Source organism: Balaenoptera ricei, chromosome 16 (assembly GCF_028023285.1).
Source record: "Balaenoptera ricei isolate mBalRic1 chromosome 16, mBalRic1.hap2, whole genome shotgun sequence".
NCBI classification, from domain to species: domain Eukaryota; kingdom Metazoa; phylum Chordata; class Mammalia; order Artiodactyla; family Balaenopteridae; genus Balaenoptera; species Balaenoptera ricei.
This window is the reverse complement of record NC_082654.1, coordinates 78328079-78343977: the sequence shown is the minus strand read 5'-3', so window position 1 is coordinate 78343977 and position 15899 is coordinate 78328079.

Here is a 15899-nt window from a genome sequence, read left to right as displayed (position 1 = left end):
CAAACAATAAATGCTGAAGGTGTTGTAGAGAAATGCATACCCTCAACCTCAAGGGGGACGTAACTTGGAAAGGGCCACGAAATAGAACAGAATGGAGGTGCATTAAAAAGGTCAACATTGAGCTACCATATGATCCAGCAGGCCCACTCCTCGACCTATAATCTAAGAAGAGAGAATTGGAAAGACACAGGCAGGCAAATCTGCATGGCACAGTATTACAATAGCCAAGATATGGAAGTAACCAAAAAGTCCACCAACAGATGGGTGGACACAGAAGAACTCCTCCATGTACAGATGGAATATTCGCTAGTGAAAAAAATGAAACAATGCCATTTGCAGCACCATAGATGAGTCTAGACGTAATCACGCCACCTGTAGTCAGTGAGAAAGCAAAAGACACATATCCTATCATATCACTTTTTGGAGTTACTTAAAAATTGATACCAATGAAGATATTTCCACAGAGAAAGGCAATCACAGATTCATTAAAAAACTTATGGTTCACCAAATAGAAAGGGATGAGGGTTGGTTACATTACCATATTGGGGTTAACAAAGATATACATACCATGTGAAATATATAACCACCAAAGACGTACGGAAGACCAGGAGAGAGACTACTCAACATTGTGCCATAACCTACATGGGAAAAGGATGCGAGGAAGAATAGATACACGTATATGTGTGAAAGAACCACATCTTGCACACCTAGAGCAAACAAACCATTGTAATCAAATTTGCTGGGATAAAAAATAAAAAGTCAATTACAAATATGAACAAGAAGTAATGAGACATAAACTAAAGGGCTTTTTCCTGGCATATTCCATTCTAATATACAACCTAGAACACCACTTCCATTAAGGCTCTGTTTCCCTAGTAACCAGATTTGGTAAAGGAGAAATGCTGCAGCCTTGTGGCCGTTTCCTGCAAGAGCAGCTTTAAACTCACAGCTAATGGTCACTTAACATTCACAAGGACTCAGGGCTGTAAAAGACACTTGCTCTAAACATTGGTGCTGAAGTAGGGAATGGACAAAAAAATTCAAAACAGGCAAATGTTTCAAGAAGAGATTATGAAGAGTTAAGTTTTCCTCACACTCTTTTTAAAAACAAGGAAAATGGATAAAAGCTCAACCTCAGGGAGTGTTAGACGCATGCAATCTAATCTACAAAAAGTTTCAACTTACACCAGTCGACTGACCATCAGCAAAAAGTCTACAAACAATAAATGCTGACGGGGTTTCAGAGAACTGTGTACCCTCTACCTGCTGGTGAGACGTAAAGGGGTAACAGCCAATAATGAGAAAAGAAAGGAGCTGTGTTTAAAAGTAAAAATGGAGGCACCATTCAATCCAGCAGGCGCATCATTGGACGTCTCACCTGAGAAGACAAGAATCGAGAAGACACAGGCCGCAAAAGCTGCAGTGCAGCCTTATTCACAATAGCCAAGACAGTGAAGCAATCAAAATGTCCAACAACAGGTGAATGGATAAAGAAGAAGTGGTCCATGTACACAATGGAATATTAGCCATGGAAAACAATGAACCATTGCTCTTTGAGGCACCACAAATGAGTCTGGAAATAATCACGAAACATGAGGTAAGTCGGAAAGCAAAAGACCTATATTCTATGATATCACTTATAGGCGTTATCTAATAACTGACACAAATGAACATATTTCCACAGAGAAAGACACTCACAGACTTAGAAAACAAACTATGCTCATCTAAAAGGAAAGGTGGGGGGAATGGATAAATTAAGATTAGTGTTACTATATGTATACAAACACATATTATATATATATCACAAAAAGACCGACCATATAGCAAGGGAGGTGTGCGGAACCCTCTGTAACATTTTACATGGGAAGAGGATCTGTACTTGAATAGACATATATAATGTACAAATGAAGCAGATTGTGTACACCTAGGAGAACCAATATTCGAAGCTTTACCCCAATTAAAAAAAATTTTAACACCAAGAAGAAATAATGAGACATAAACTTATGGGGGTTTTTCCATGCACATTCCAATGTAATTTACAACCTAGGAACACAACTTCCAGAAAGGCTCTGCTGCCCTAGTACCCAGATTTGGGAATGGAGAAATGCTGCCTGCTTGAGGCCACTTCCCACAACATCACCTTTAAACCCATTGCTAAAGGTCACTAAATATTCACCAAACTTGCAGTTCGGGAAATGACACCTGCTCTCTAAAAATTTCTGGGGTGGAAAATTGACCAAAAAATTAAACAGAGGGCAACCTTCCAAGAAGACAATTTCAAGAGTTATATTGTATTCCCAATTGTTTCCTTTTTTTAACAGAAAAGAAAACGGCGGAGAAAAATGATGAGTTTTACGAATTTTCAGAGACATGCAAACCCAAATTACAGAAACCTATCAGCTCACAGCAGCCAGAAGGGCCATTAGCATAAATGCTGCAAACAATAAATGCTGAAGCGATTGTGGAGAAATGCGTACCCTCGATTCTAAGGGGGACGTGGTAAGAGCCACTAATGAAAACACAAAGTAGGTGCTTTGAAAAGGGAAACACGGTGCTACCAGTCAATGAATCACACCCACTGCTGGGCCTATCACCTGAGAAAATGAGAATCAAAAAGTCACAGGCTGGCAATCATGCACTCCAACAATATTTACCATAGCCAACAATTGGAAGCAATGAAAATGTCCATCAACCGAGGAATGCACAAAGTAGAAGTGGTCCACGTACACAGTGGAAAATTACTCCAATAAAAAATAAAAATTAAATTTAAAAATCCAACAAAAGTAAAGAGACATCAGCTTGTGTGGGTTTGTCCAGGCACACTCCACTCTAATTTATAACCGAGAAACACCACAGGCCGCAAGGGCTTTCCCCTAGTTACAAGGGTGGGGAACATAGAACGGCTGCCACCCTATGGCAGTTACCTGCAAAACCAGCTTTAAAGCCTGTGCTAATGGTCATTTCATAGGAAGGAGTAATGCAGGACTGTAAATGAAACCCGCCCTCAAAATGTCTTGAGGGAGGTAATGGCCAAAACATTTCAAAATGTGACACATACTTTAAGAGAACACTTTCAAGAACTAAGAGGTAATCACAGCTTGAAAAATAAAAAGGACTTGCCTTCAAGCTCAATTTCAATGGATTATGAGGCACGTGCGAATTCAACCACAAAGAGGTATCAGATCACACTTGTCAGAATAACCATCAGCAAGAAAACTACAAACAATAAATGCTGAAGGTGTTGTAGAGAAATGCATACCCTCAACCTCAAGGGGGACGTAACTTGGAAAGGGCCACGAAATAGAACAGAATGGAGGTGCATTAAAAAGGTCAACATTGAGCTACCATATGATCCAGCAGGCCCACTCCTCGACCTATAATCTAAGAAGAGAGAATTGGAAAGACACAGGCAGGCAAATCTGCATGGCACAGTATTACAATAGCCAAGATATGGAAGTAACCAAAAAGTCCACCAACAGATGGGTGGACACAGAAGAACTCCTCCATGTACAGATGGAATATTCGCTAGTGAAAAAAATGAAACAATGCCATTTGCAGCACCATAGATGAGTCTAGACGTAATCACGCCACCTGTAGTCAGTGAGAAAGCAAAAGACACATATCCTATCATATCACTTTTTGGAGTTACTTAAAAATTGATACCAATGAAGATATTTCCACAGAGAAAGGCAATCACAGATTCATTAAAAAACTTATGGTTCACCAAATAGAAAGGGATGAGGGTTGGTTACATTACCATATTGGGGTTAACAAAGATATACATACCATGTGAAATATATAACCACCAAAGACGTACGGAAGACCAGGAGAGAGACTACTCAACATTGTGCCATAACCTACATGGGAAAAGGATGCGAGGAAGAATAGATACACGTATATGTGTGAAAGAACCACATCTTGCACACCTAGAGCAAACAAACCATTGTAATCAAATTTGCTGGGATAAAAAATAAAAAGTCAATTACAAATATGAACAAGAAGTAATGAGACATAAACTAAAGGGCTTTTTCCTGGCATATTCCATTCTAATATACAACCTAGAACACCACTTCCATTAAGGCTCTGTTTCCCTAGTAACCAGATTTGGTAAAGGAGAAATGCTGCAGCCTTGTGGCCGTTTCCTGCAAGAGCAGCTTTAAACTCACAGCTAATGGTCACTTAACATTCACAAGGACTCAGGGCTGTAAAAGACACTTGCTCTAAACATTGGTGCTGAAGTAGGGAATGGACAAAAAAATTCAAAACAGGCAAATGTTTCAAGAAGAGATTATGAAGAGTTAAGTTTTCCTCACACTCTTTTTAAAAACAAGGAAAATGGATAAAAGCTCAACCTCAGGGAGTGTTAGACGCATGCAATCTAATCTACAAAAAGTTTCAACTTACACCAGTCGACTGACCATCAGCAAAAAGTCTACAAACAATAAATGCTGACGGGGTTTCAGAGAACTGTGTACCCTCTACCTGCTGGTGAGACGTAAAGGGGTAACAGCCAATAATGAGAAAAGAAAGGAGCTGTGTTTAAAAGTAAAAATGGAGGCACCATTCAATCCAGCAGGCGCATCATTGGACGTCTCACCTGAGAAGACAAGAATCGAGAAGACACAGGCCGCAAAAGCTGCAGTGCAGCCTTATTCACAATAGCCAAGACAGTGAAGCAATCAAAATGTCCAACAACAGGTGAATGGATAAAGAAGAAGTGGTCCATGTACACAATGGAATATTAGCCATGGAAAACAATGAACCATTGCTCTTTGAGGCACCACAAATGAGTCTGGAGGTAATCACGAAACATGAGGTAAGTCGGAAAGCAAAAGACCTATATTCTATGATATCACTTATAGGCGTTATCTAATAACTGACACAAATGAACATATTTCCACAGAGAAAGACACTCACAGACTTAGAAAACAAACTATGCTCATCTAAAAGGAAAGGTGGGGGGAATGGATAAATTAAGATTAGTGTTACTATATGTATACAAACACATATTATATACATATCACAAAAAGACCGACCATATAGCAAGGGAGGTGTGCGGAACCCTCTGTAACATTTTACATGGGAAGAGGATCTGTACTTGAATAGACATATATAATGTACAAATGAAGCAGATTGTGTACACCTAGGAGAACCAATATTCGAAGCTTTACCCCAATTAAAAAAATTTTTAACACCAAGAAGAAATAATGAGACATAAACTTATGGGGGTTTTTCCATGCACATTCCAATGTAATTTACAACCTAGGAACACAACTTCCAGAAAGGCTCTGCTGCCCTAGTACCCAGATTTGGGAATGGAGAAATGCTGCCTGCTTGAGGCCACTTCCCACAACATCACCTTTAAACCCATTGCTAAAGGTCACTAAATATTCACCAAACTTGCAGTTCGGGAAATGACACCTGCTCTCTAAAAATTTCTGGGGTGGAAAATTGACCAAAAAATTAAACAGAGGGCAACCTTCCAAGAAGACAATTTCAAGAGTTATATTGTATTCCCAATTGTTTCCTTTTTTTAACAGAAAAGAAAACGGCGGAGAAAAATGATGAGTTCTACGAATTTTCAGAGACATGCAAACCCAAATTACAGAAACCTATCAGCTCACAGCAGCCAGAAGGGCCATTAGCATAAATGCTGCAAACAATAAATGCTGAAGCGATTGTGGAGAAATGCGTACCCTCGATTCTAAGGGGGACGTGGTAAGAGCCACTAATGAAAACACAAAGTAGGTGCTTTGAAAAGGGAAACACGGTGCTACCAGTCAATGAATCACACCCACTGCTGGGCCTATCACCTGAGAAAATGAGAATCAAAAAGTCACAGGCTGGCAATCATGCACTCCAACAATATTTACCATAGCCAACAATTGGAAGCAATGAAAATGTCCATCAACCGAGGAATGCACAAAGTAGAAGTGGTCCACGTACACAGTGGAAAATTACTCCAATAAAAAATAAAAATTAAATTTAAAAATCCAACAAAAGTAAAGAGACATCAGCTTGTGTGGGTTTGTCCAGGCACACTCCACTCTAATTTATAACCGAGAAACACCACAGGCCGCAAGGGCTTTCCCCTAGTTACAAGGGTGGGGAACATAGAACGGCTGCCACCCTATGGCAGTTACCTGCAAAACCAGCTTTAAAGCCTGTGCTAATGGTCATTTCATAGGAAGGAGTAATGCAGGACTGTAAATGAAACCCGCCCTCAAAATGTCTTGAGGGAGGTAATGGCCAAAACATTTCAAAATGTGACACATACTTTAAGAGAACACTTTCAAGAACTAAGAGGTAATCACAGCTTGAAAAATAAAAAGGACTTGCCTTCAAGCTCAATTTCAATGGATTATGAGGCACGTGCGAATTCAACCACAAAGAGGTATCAGATCACACTTGTCAGAATAACCATCAGCAAGAAAACTACAAACAATAAATGCTGAAGGTGTTGTAGAGAAATGCATACCCTCAACCTCAAGGGGGACGTAACTTGGAAAGGGCCACGAAATAGAACAGAATGGAGGTGCATTAAAAAGGTCAACATTGAGCTACCATATGATCCAGCAGGCCCACTCCTCGACCTATAATCTAAGAAGAGAGAATTGGAAAGACACAGGCAGGCAAATCTGCATGGCACAGTATTACAATAGCCAAGATATGGAAGTAACCAAAAAGTCCACCAACAGATGGGTGGACACAGAAGAACTCCTCCATGTACAGATGGAATATTCGCTAGTGAAAAAAATGAAACAATGCCATTTGCAGCACCATAGATGAGTCTAGACGTAATCACGCCACCTGTAGTCAGTGAGAAAGCAAAAGACACATATCCTATCATATCACTTTTTGGAGTTACTTAAAAATTGATACCAATGAAGATATTTCCACAGAGAAAGGCAATCACAGATTCATTAAAAAACTTATGGTTCACCAAATAGAAAGGGATGAGGGTTGGTTACATTACCATATTGGGGTTAACAAAGATATACATACCATGTGAAATATATAACCACCAAAGACGTACGGAAGACCAGGAGAGAGACTACTCAACATTGTGCCATAACCTACATGGGAAAAGGATGCGAGGAAGAATAGATACACGTATATGTGTGAAAGAACCACATCTTGCACACCTAGAGCAAACAAACCATTGTAATCAAATTTGCTGGGATAAAAAATAAAAAGTCAATTACAAATATGAACAAGAAGTAATGAGACATAAACTAAAGGGCTTTTTCCTGGCATATTCCATTCTAATATACAACCTAGAACACCACTTCCATTAAGGCTCTGTTTCCCTAGTAACCAGATTTGGTAAAGGAGAAATGCTGCAGCCTTGTGGCCGTTTCCTGCAAGAGCAGCTTTAAACTCACAGCTAATGGTCACTTAACATTCACAAGGACTCAGGGCTGTAAAAGACACTTGCTCTAAACATTGGTGCTGAAGTAGGGAATGGACAAAAAAATTCAAAACAGGCAAATGTTTCAAGAAGAGATTATGAAGAGTTAAGTTTTCCTCACACTCTTTTTAAAAACAAGGAAAATGGATAAAAGCTCAACCTCAGGGAGTGTTAGACGCATGCAATCTAATCTACAAAAAGTTTCAACTTACACCAGTCGACTGACCATCAGCAAAAAGTCTACAAACAATAAATGCTGACGGGGTTTCAGAGAACTGTGTACCCTCTACCTGCTGGTGAGACGTAAAGGGATAACAGCCAATAATGAGAAAAGAAAGGAGCTGTGTTTAAAAGTAAAAATGGAGGCACCATTCAATCCAGCAGGCGCATCATTGGACGTCTCACCTGAGAAGACAAGAATCGAGAAGACACAGGCCGCAAAAGCTGCAGTGCAGCCTTATTCACAATAGCCAAGACAGTGAAGCAATCAAAATGTCCAACAACAGGTGAATGGATAAAGAAGAAGTGGTCCATGTACACAATGGAATATTAGCCATGGAAAACAATGAACCATTGCTCTTTGAGGCACCACAAATGAGTCTGGAAATAATCACGAAACATGAGGTAAGTCGGAAAGCAAAAGACCTATATTCTATGATATCACTTATAGGCGTTATCTAATAACTGACACAAATGAACATATTTCCACAGAGAAAGACACTCACAGACTTAGAAAACAAACTATGCTCATCTAAAAGGAAAGGTGGGGGGAATGGATAAATTAAGATTAGTGTTACTATATGTATACAAACACATATTATATACATATCACAAAAAGACCGACCATATAGCAAGGGAGGTGTGCGGAACCCTCTGTAACATTTTACATGGGAAGAGGATCTGTACTTGAATAGACATATATAATGTACAAATGAAGCAGATTGTGTACACCTAGGAGAACCAATATTCGAAGCTTTACCCCAATTAAAAAAATTTTTAACACCAAGAAGAAATAATGAGACATAAACTTATGGGGGTTTTTCCATGCACATTCCAATGTAATTTACAACCTAGGAACACAACTTCCAGAAAGGCTCTGCTGCCCTAGTACCCAGATTTGGGAATGGAGAAATGCTGCCTGCTTGAGGCCACTTCCCACAACATCACCTTTAAACCCATTGCTAAAGGTCACTAAATATTCACCAAACTTGCAGTTCGGGAAATGACACCTGCTCTCTAAAAATTTCTGGGGTGGAAAATTGACCAAAAAATTAAACAGAGGGCAACCTTCCAAGAAGACAATTTCAAGAGTTATATTGTATTCCCAATTGTTTCCTTTTTTTAACAGAAAAGAAAACGGCGGAGAAAAATGATGAGTTCTACGAATTTTCAGAGACATGCAAACCCAAATTACAGAAACCTATCAGCTCACAGCAGCCAGAAGGGCCATTAGCATAAATGCTGCAAACAATAAATGCTGAAGCGATTGTGGAGAAATGCGTACCCTCGATTCTAAGGGGGACGTGGTAAGAGCCACTAATGAAAACACAAAGTAGGTGCTTTGAAAAGGGAAACACGGTGCTACCAGTCAATGAATCACACCCACTGCTGGGCCTATCACCTGAGAAAATGAGAATCAAAAAGTCACAGGCTGGCAATCATGCACTCCAACAATATTTACCATAGCCAACAATTGGAAGCAATGAAAATGTCCATCAACCGAGGAATGCACAAAGTAGAAGTGGTCCACGTACACAGTGGAAAATTACTCCAATAAAAAATAAAAATTAAATTTAAAAATCCAACAAAAGTAAAGAGACATCAGCTTGTGTGGGTTTGTCCAGGCACACTCCACTCTAATTTATAACCGAGAAACACCACAGGCCGCAAGGGCTTTCCCCTAGTTACAAGGGTGGGGAACATAGAACGGCTGCCACCCTATGGCAGTTACCTGCAAAACCAGCTTTAAAGCCTGTGCTAATGGTCATTTCATAGGAAGGAGTAATGCAGGACTGTAAATGAAACCCGCCCTCAAAATGTCTTGAGGGAGGTAATGGCCAAAACATTTCAAAATGTGACACATACTTTAAGAGAACACTTTCAAGAACTAAGAGGTAATCACAGCTTGAAAAATAAAAAGGACTTGCCTTCAAGCTCAATTTCAATGGATTATGAGGCACGTGCGAATTCAACCACAAAGAGGTATCAGATCACACTTGTCAGAATAACCATCAGCAAGAAAACTACAAACAATAAATGCTGAAGGTGTTGTAGAGAAATGCATACCCTCAACCTCAAGGGGGACGTAACTTGGAAAGGGCCACGAAATAGAACAGAATGGAGGTGCATTAAAAAGGTCAACATTGAGCTACCATATGATCCAGCAGGCCCACTCCTCGACCTATAATCTAAGAAGAGAGAATTGGAAAGACACAGGCAGGCAAATCTGCATGGCACAGTATTACAATAGCCAAGATATGGAAGTAACCAAAAAGTCCACCAACAGATGGGTGGACACAGAAGAACTCCTCCATGTACAGATGGAATATTCGCTAGTGAAAAAAATGAAACAATGCCATTTGCAGCACCATAGATGAGTCTAGACGTAATCACGCCACCTGTAGTCAGTGAGAAAGCAAAAGACACATATCCTATCATATCACTTTTTGGAGTTACTTAAAAATTGATACCAATGAAGATATTTCCACAGAGAAAGGCAATCACAGATTCATTAAAAAACTTATGGTTCACCAAATAGAAAGGGATGAGGGTTGGTTACATTACCATATTGGGGTTAACAAAGATATACATACCATGTGAAATATATAACCACCAAAGACGTACGGAAGACCAGGAGAGAGACTACTCAACATTGTGCCATAACCTACATGGGAAAAGGATGCGAGGAAGAATAGATACACGTATATGTGTGAAAGAACCACATCTTGCACACCTAGAGCAAACAAACCATTGTAATCAAATTTGCTGGGATAAAAAATAAAAAGTCAATTACAAATATGAACAAGAAGTAATGAGACATAAACTAAAGGGCTTTTTCCTGGCATATTCCATTCTAATATACAACCTAGAACACCACTTCCATTAAGGCTCTGTTTCCCTAGTAACCAGATTTGGTAAAGGAGAAATGCTGCAGCCTTGTGGCCGTTTCCTGCAAGAGCAGCTTTAAACTCACAGCTAATGGTCACTTAACATTCACAAGGACTCAGGGCTGTAAAAGACACTTGCTCTAAACATTGGTGCTGAAGTAGGGAATGGACAAAAAAATTCAAAACAGGCAAATGTTTCAAGAAGAGATTATGAAGAGTTAAGTTTTCCTCACACTCTTTTTAAAAACAAGGAAAATGGATAAAAGCTCAACCTCAGGGAGTGTTAGACGCATGCAATCTAATCTACAAAAAGTTTCAACTTACACCAGTCGACTGACCATCAGCAAAAAGTCTACAAACAATAAATGCTGACGGGGTTTCAGAGAACTGTGTACCCTCTACCTGCTGGTGAGACGTAAAGGGATAACAGCCAATAATGAGAAAAGAAAGGAGCTGTGTTTAAAAGTAAAAATGGAGGCACCATTCAATCCAGCAGGCGCATCATTGGACGTCTCACCTGAGAAGACAAGAATCGAGAAGACACAGGCCGCAAAAGCTGCAGTGCAGCCTTATTCACAATAGCCAAGACAGTGAAGCAATCAAAATGTCCAACAACAGGTGAATGGATAAAGAAGAAGTGGTCCATGTACACAATGGAATATTAGCCATGGAAAACAATGAACCATTGCTCTTTGAGGCACCACAAATGAGTCTGGAAATAATCACGAAACATGAGGTAAGTCGGAAAGCAAAAGACCTATATTCTATGATATCACTTATAGGCGTTATCTAATAACTGACACAAATGAACATATTTCCACAGAGAAAGACACTCACAGACTTAGAAAACAAACTATGCTCATCTAAAAGGAAAGGTGGGGGGAATGGATAAATTAAGATTAGTGTTACTATATGTATACAAACACATATTATATACATATCACAAAAAGACCGACCATATAGCAAGGGAGGTGTGCGGAACCCTCTGTAACATTTTACATGGGAAGAGGATCTGTACTTGAATAGACATATATAATGTACAAATGAAGCAGATTGTGTACACCTAGGAGAACCAATATTCGAAGCTTTACCCCAATTAAAAAAAATTTTAACACCAAGAAGAAATAATGAGACATAAACTTATGGGGGTTTTTCCATGCACATTCCAATGTAATTTACAACCTAGGAACACAACTTCCAGAAAGGCTCTGCTGCCCTAGTACCCAGATTTGGGAATGGAGAAATGCTGCCTGCTTGAGGCCACTTCCCACAACATCACCTTTAAACCCATTGCTAAAGGTCACTAAATATTCACCAAACTTGCAGTTCGGGAAATGACACCTGCTCTCTAAAAATTTCTGGGGTGGAAAATTGACCAAAAAATTAAACAGAGGGCAACCTTCCAAGAAGACAATTTCAAGAGTTATATTGTATTCCCAATTGTTTCCTTTTTTTAACAGAAAAGAAAACGGCGGAGAAAAATGATGAGTTCTACGAATTTTCAGAGACATGCAAACCCAAATTACAGAAACCTATCAGCTCACAGCAGCCAGAAGGGCCATTAGCATAAATGCTGCAAACAATAAATGCTGAAGCGATTGTGGAGAAATGCGTACCCTCGATTCTAAGGGGGACGTGGTAAGAGCCACTAATGAAAACACAAAGTAGGTGCTTTGAAAAGGGAAACACGGTGCTACCAGTCAATGAATCACACCCACTGCTGGGCCTATCACCTGAGAAAATGAGAATCAAAAAGTCACAGGCTGGCAATCATGCACTCCAACAATATTTACCATAGCCAACAATTGGAAGCAATGAAAATGTCCATCAACCGAGGAATGCACAAAGTAGAAGTGGTCCACGTACACAGTGGAAAATTACTCCAATAAAAAATAAAAATTAAATTTAAAAATCCAACAAAAGTAAAGAGACATCAGCTTGTGTGGGTTTGTCCAGGCACACTCCACTCTAATTTATAACCGAGAAACACCACAGGCCGCAAGGGCTTTCCCCTAGTTACAAGGGTGGGGAACATAGAACGGCTGCCACCCTATGGCAGTTACCTGCAAAACCAGCTTTAAAGCCTGTGCTAATGGTCATTTCATAGGAAGGAGTAATGCAGGACTGTAAATGAAACCCGCCCTCAAAATGTCTTGAGGGAGGTAATGGCCAAAACATTTCAAAATGTGACACATACTTTAAGAGAACACTTTCAAGAACTAAGAGGTAATCACAGCTTGAAAAATAAAAAGGACTTGCCTTCAAGCTCAATTTCAATGGATTATGAGGCACGTGCGAATTCAACCACAAAGAGGTATCAGATCACACTTGTCAGAATAACCATCAGCAAGAAAACTACAAACAATAAATGCTGAAGGTGTTGTAGAGAAATGCATACCCTCAACCTCAAGGGGGACGTAACTTGGAAAGGGCCACGAAATAGAACAGAATGGAGGTGCATTAAAAAGGTCAACATTGAGCTACCATATGATCCAGCAGGCCCACTCCTCGACCTATAATCTAAGAAGAGAGAATTGGAAAGACACAGGCAGGCAAATCTGCATGGCACAGTATTACAATAGCCAAGATATGGAAGTAACCAAAAAGTCCACCAACAGATGGGTGGACACAGAAGAACTCCTCCATGTACAGATGGAATATTCGCTAGTGAAAAAAATGAAACAATGCCATTTGCAGCACCATAGATGAGTCTAGACGTAATCACGCCACCTGTAGTCAGTGAGAAAGCAAAAGACACATATCCTATCATATCACTTTTTGGAGTTACTTAAAAATTGATACCAATGAAGATATTTCCACAGAGAAAGGCAATCACAGATTCATTAAAAAACTTATGGTTCACCAAATAGAAAGGGATGAGGGTTGGTTACATTACCATATTGGGGTTAACAAAGATATACATACCATGTGAAATATATAACCACCAAAGACGTACGGAAGACCAGGAGAGAGACTACTCAACATTGTGCCATAACCTACATGGGAAAAGGATGCGAGGAAGAATAGATACACGTATATGTGTGAAAGAACCACATCTTGCACACCTAGAGCAAACAAACCATTGTAATCAAATTTGCTGGGATAAAAAATAAAAAGTCAATTACAAATATGAACAAGAAGTAATGAGACATAAACTAAAGGGCTTTTTCCTGGCATATTCCATTCTAATATACAACCTAGAACACCACTTCCATTAAGGCTCTGTTTCCCTAGTAACCAGATTTGGTAAAGGAGAAATGCTGCAGCCTTGTGGCCGTTTCCTGCAAGAGCAGCTTTAAACTCACAGCTAATGGTCACTTAACATTCACAAGGACTCAGGGCTGTAAAAGACACTTGCTCTAAACATTGGTGCTGAAGTAGGGAATGGACAAAAAAATTCAAAACAGGCAAATGTTTCAAGAAGAGATTATGAAGAGTTAAGTTTTCCTCACACTCTTTTTAAAAACAAGGAAAATGGATAAAAGCTCAACCTCAGGGAGTGTTAGACGCATGCAATCTAATCTACAAAAAGTTTCAACTTACACCAGTCGACTGACCATCAGCAAAAAGTCTACAAACAATAAATGCTGACGGGGTTTCAGAGAACTGTGTACCCTCTACCTGCTGGTGAGACGTAAAGGGGTAACAGCCAATAATGAGAAAAGAAAGGAGCTGTGTTTAAAAGTAAAAATGGAGGCACCATTCAATCCAGCAGGCGCATCATTGGACGTCTCACCTGAGAAGACAAGAATCGAGAAGACACAGGCCGCAAAAGCTGCAGTGCAGCCTTATTCACAATAGCCAAGACAGTGAAGCAATCAAAATGTCCAACAACAGGTGAATGGATAAAGAAGAAGTGGTCCATGTACACAATGGAATATTAGCCATGGAAAACAATGAACCATTGCTCTTTGAGGCACCACAAATGAGTCTGGAGGTAATCACGAAACATGAGGTAAGTCGGAAAGCAAAAGACCTATATTCTATGATATCACTTATAGGCGTTATCTAATAACTGACACAAATGAACATATTTCCACAGAGAAAGACACTCACAGACTTAGAAAACAAACTATGCTCATCTAAAAGGAAAGGTGGGGGGAATGGATAAATTAAGATTAGTGTTACTATATGTATACAAACACATATTATATATATATATCACAAAAAGACCGACCATATAGCAAGGGAGGTGTGCGGAACCCTCTGTAACATTTTACATGGGAAGAGGATCTGTACTTGAATAGACATATATAATGTACAAATGAAGCAGATTGTGTACACCTAGGAGAACCAATATTCGAAGCTTTACCCCAATTAAAAAAATTTTTAACACCAAGAAGAAATAATGAGACATAAACTTATGGGGGTTTTTCCATGCACATTCCAATGTAATTTACAACCTAGGAACACAACTTCCAGAAAGGCTCTGCTGCCCTAGTACCCAGATTTGGGAATGGAGAAATGCTGCCTGCTTGAGGCCACTTCCCACAACATCACCTTTAAACCCATTGCTAAAGGTCACTAAATATTCACCAAACTTGCAGTTCGGGAAATGACACCTGCTCTCTAAAAATTTCTGGGGTGGAAAATTGACCAAAAAATTAAACAGAGGGCAACCTTCCAAGAAGACAATTTCAAGAGTTATATTGTATTCCCAATTGTTTCCTTTTTTTAACAGAAAAGAAAACGGCGGAGAAAAATGATGAGTTCTACGAATTTTCAGAGACATGCAAACCCAAATTACAGAAACCTATCAGCTCACAGCAGCCAGAAGGGCCATTAGCATAAATGCTGCAAACAATAAATGCTGAAGCGATTGTGGAGAAATGCGTACCCTCGATTCTAAGGGGGACGTGGTAAGAGCCACTAATGAAAACACAAAGTAGGTGCTTTGAAAAGGGAAACACGGTGCTACCAGTCAATGAATCACACCCACTGCTGGGCCTATCACCTGAGAAAATGAGAATCAAAAAGTCACAGGCTGGCAATCATGCACTCCAACAATATTTACCATAGCCAACAATTGGAAGCAATGAAAATGTCCATCAACCGAGGAATGCACAAAGTAGAAGTGGTCCACGTACACAGTGGAAAATTACTCCAATAAAAAATAAAAATTAAATTTAAAAATCCAACAAAAGTAAAGAGACATCAGCTTGTGTGGGTTTGTCCAGGCACACTCCACTCTAATTTATAACCGAGAAACACCACAGGCCGCAAGGGCTTTCCCCTAGTTACAAGGGTGGGGAACATAGAACGGCTGCCACCCTATGGCAGTTACCTGCAAAACCAGCTTTAAAGCCTGTGCTAATGGTCATTTCATAGGAAGGAGTAATGCAGGACTGTAAATGAAACCCGCCCTCAAAATGTCTTGAGGG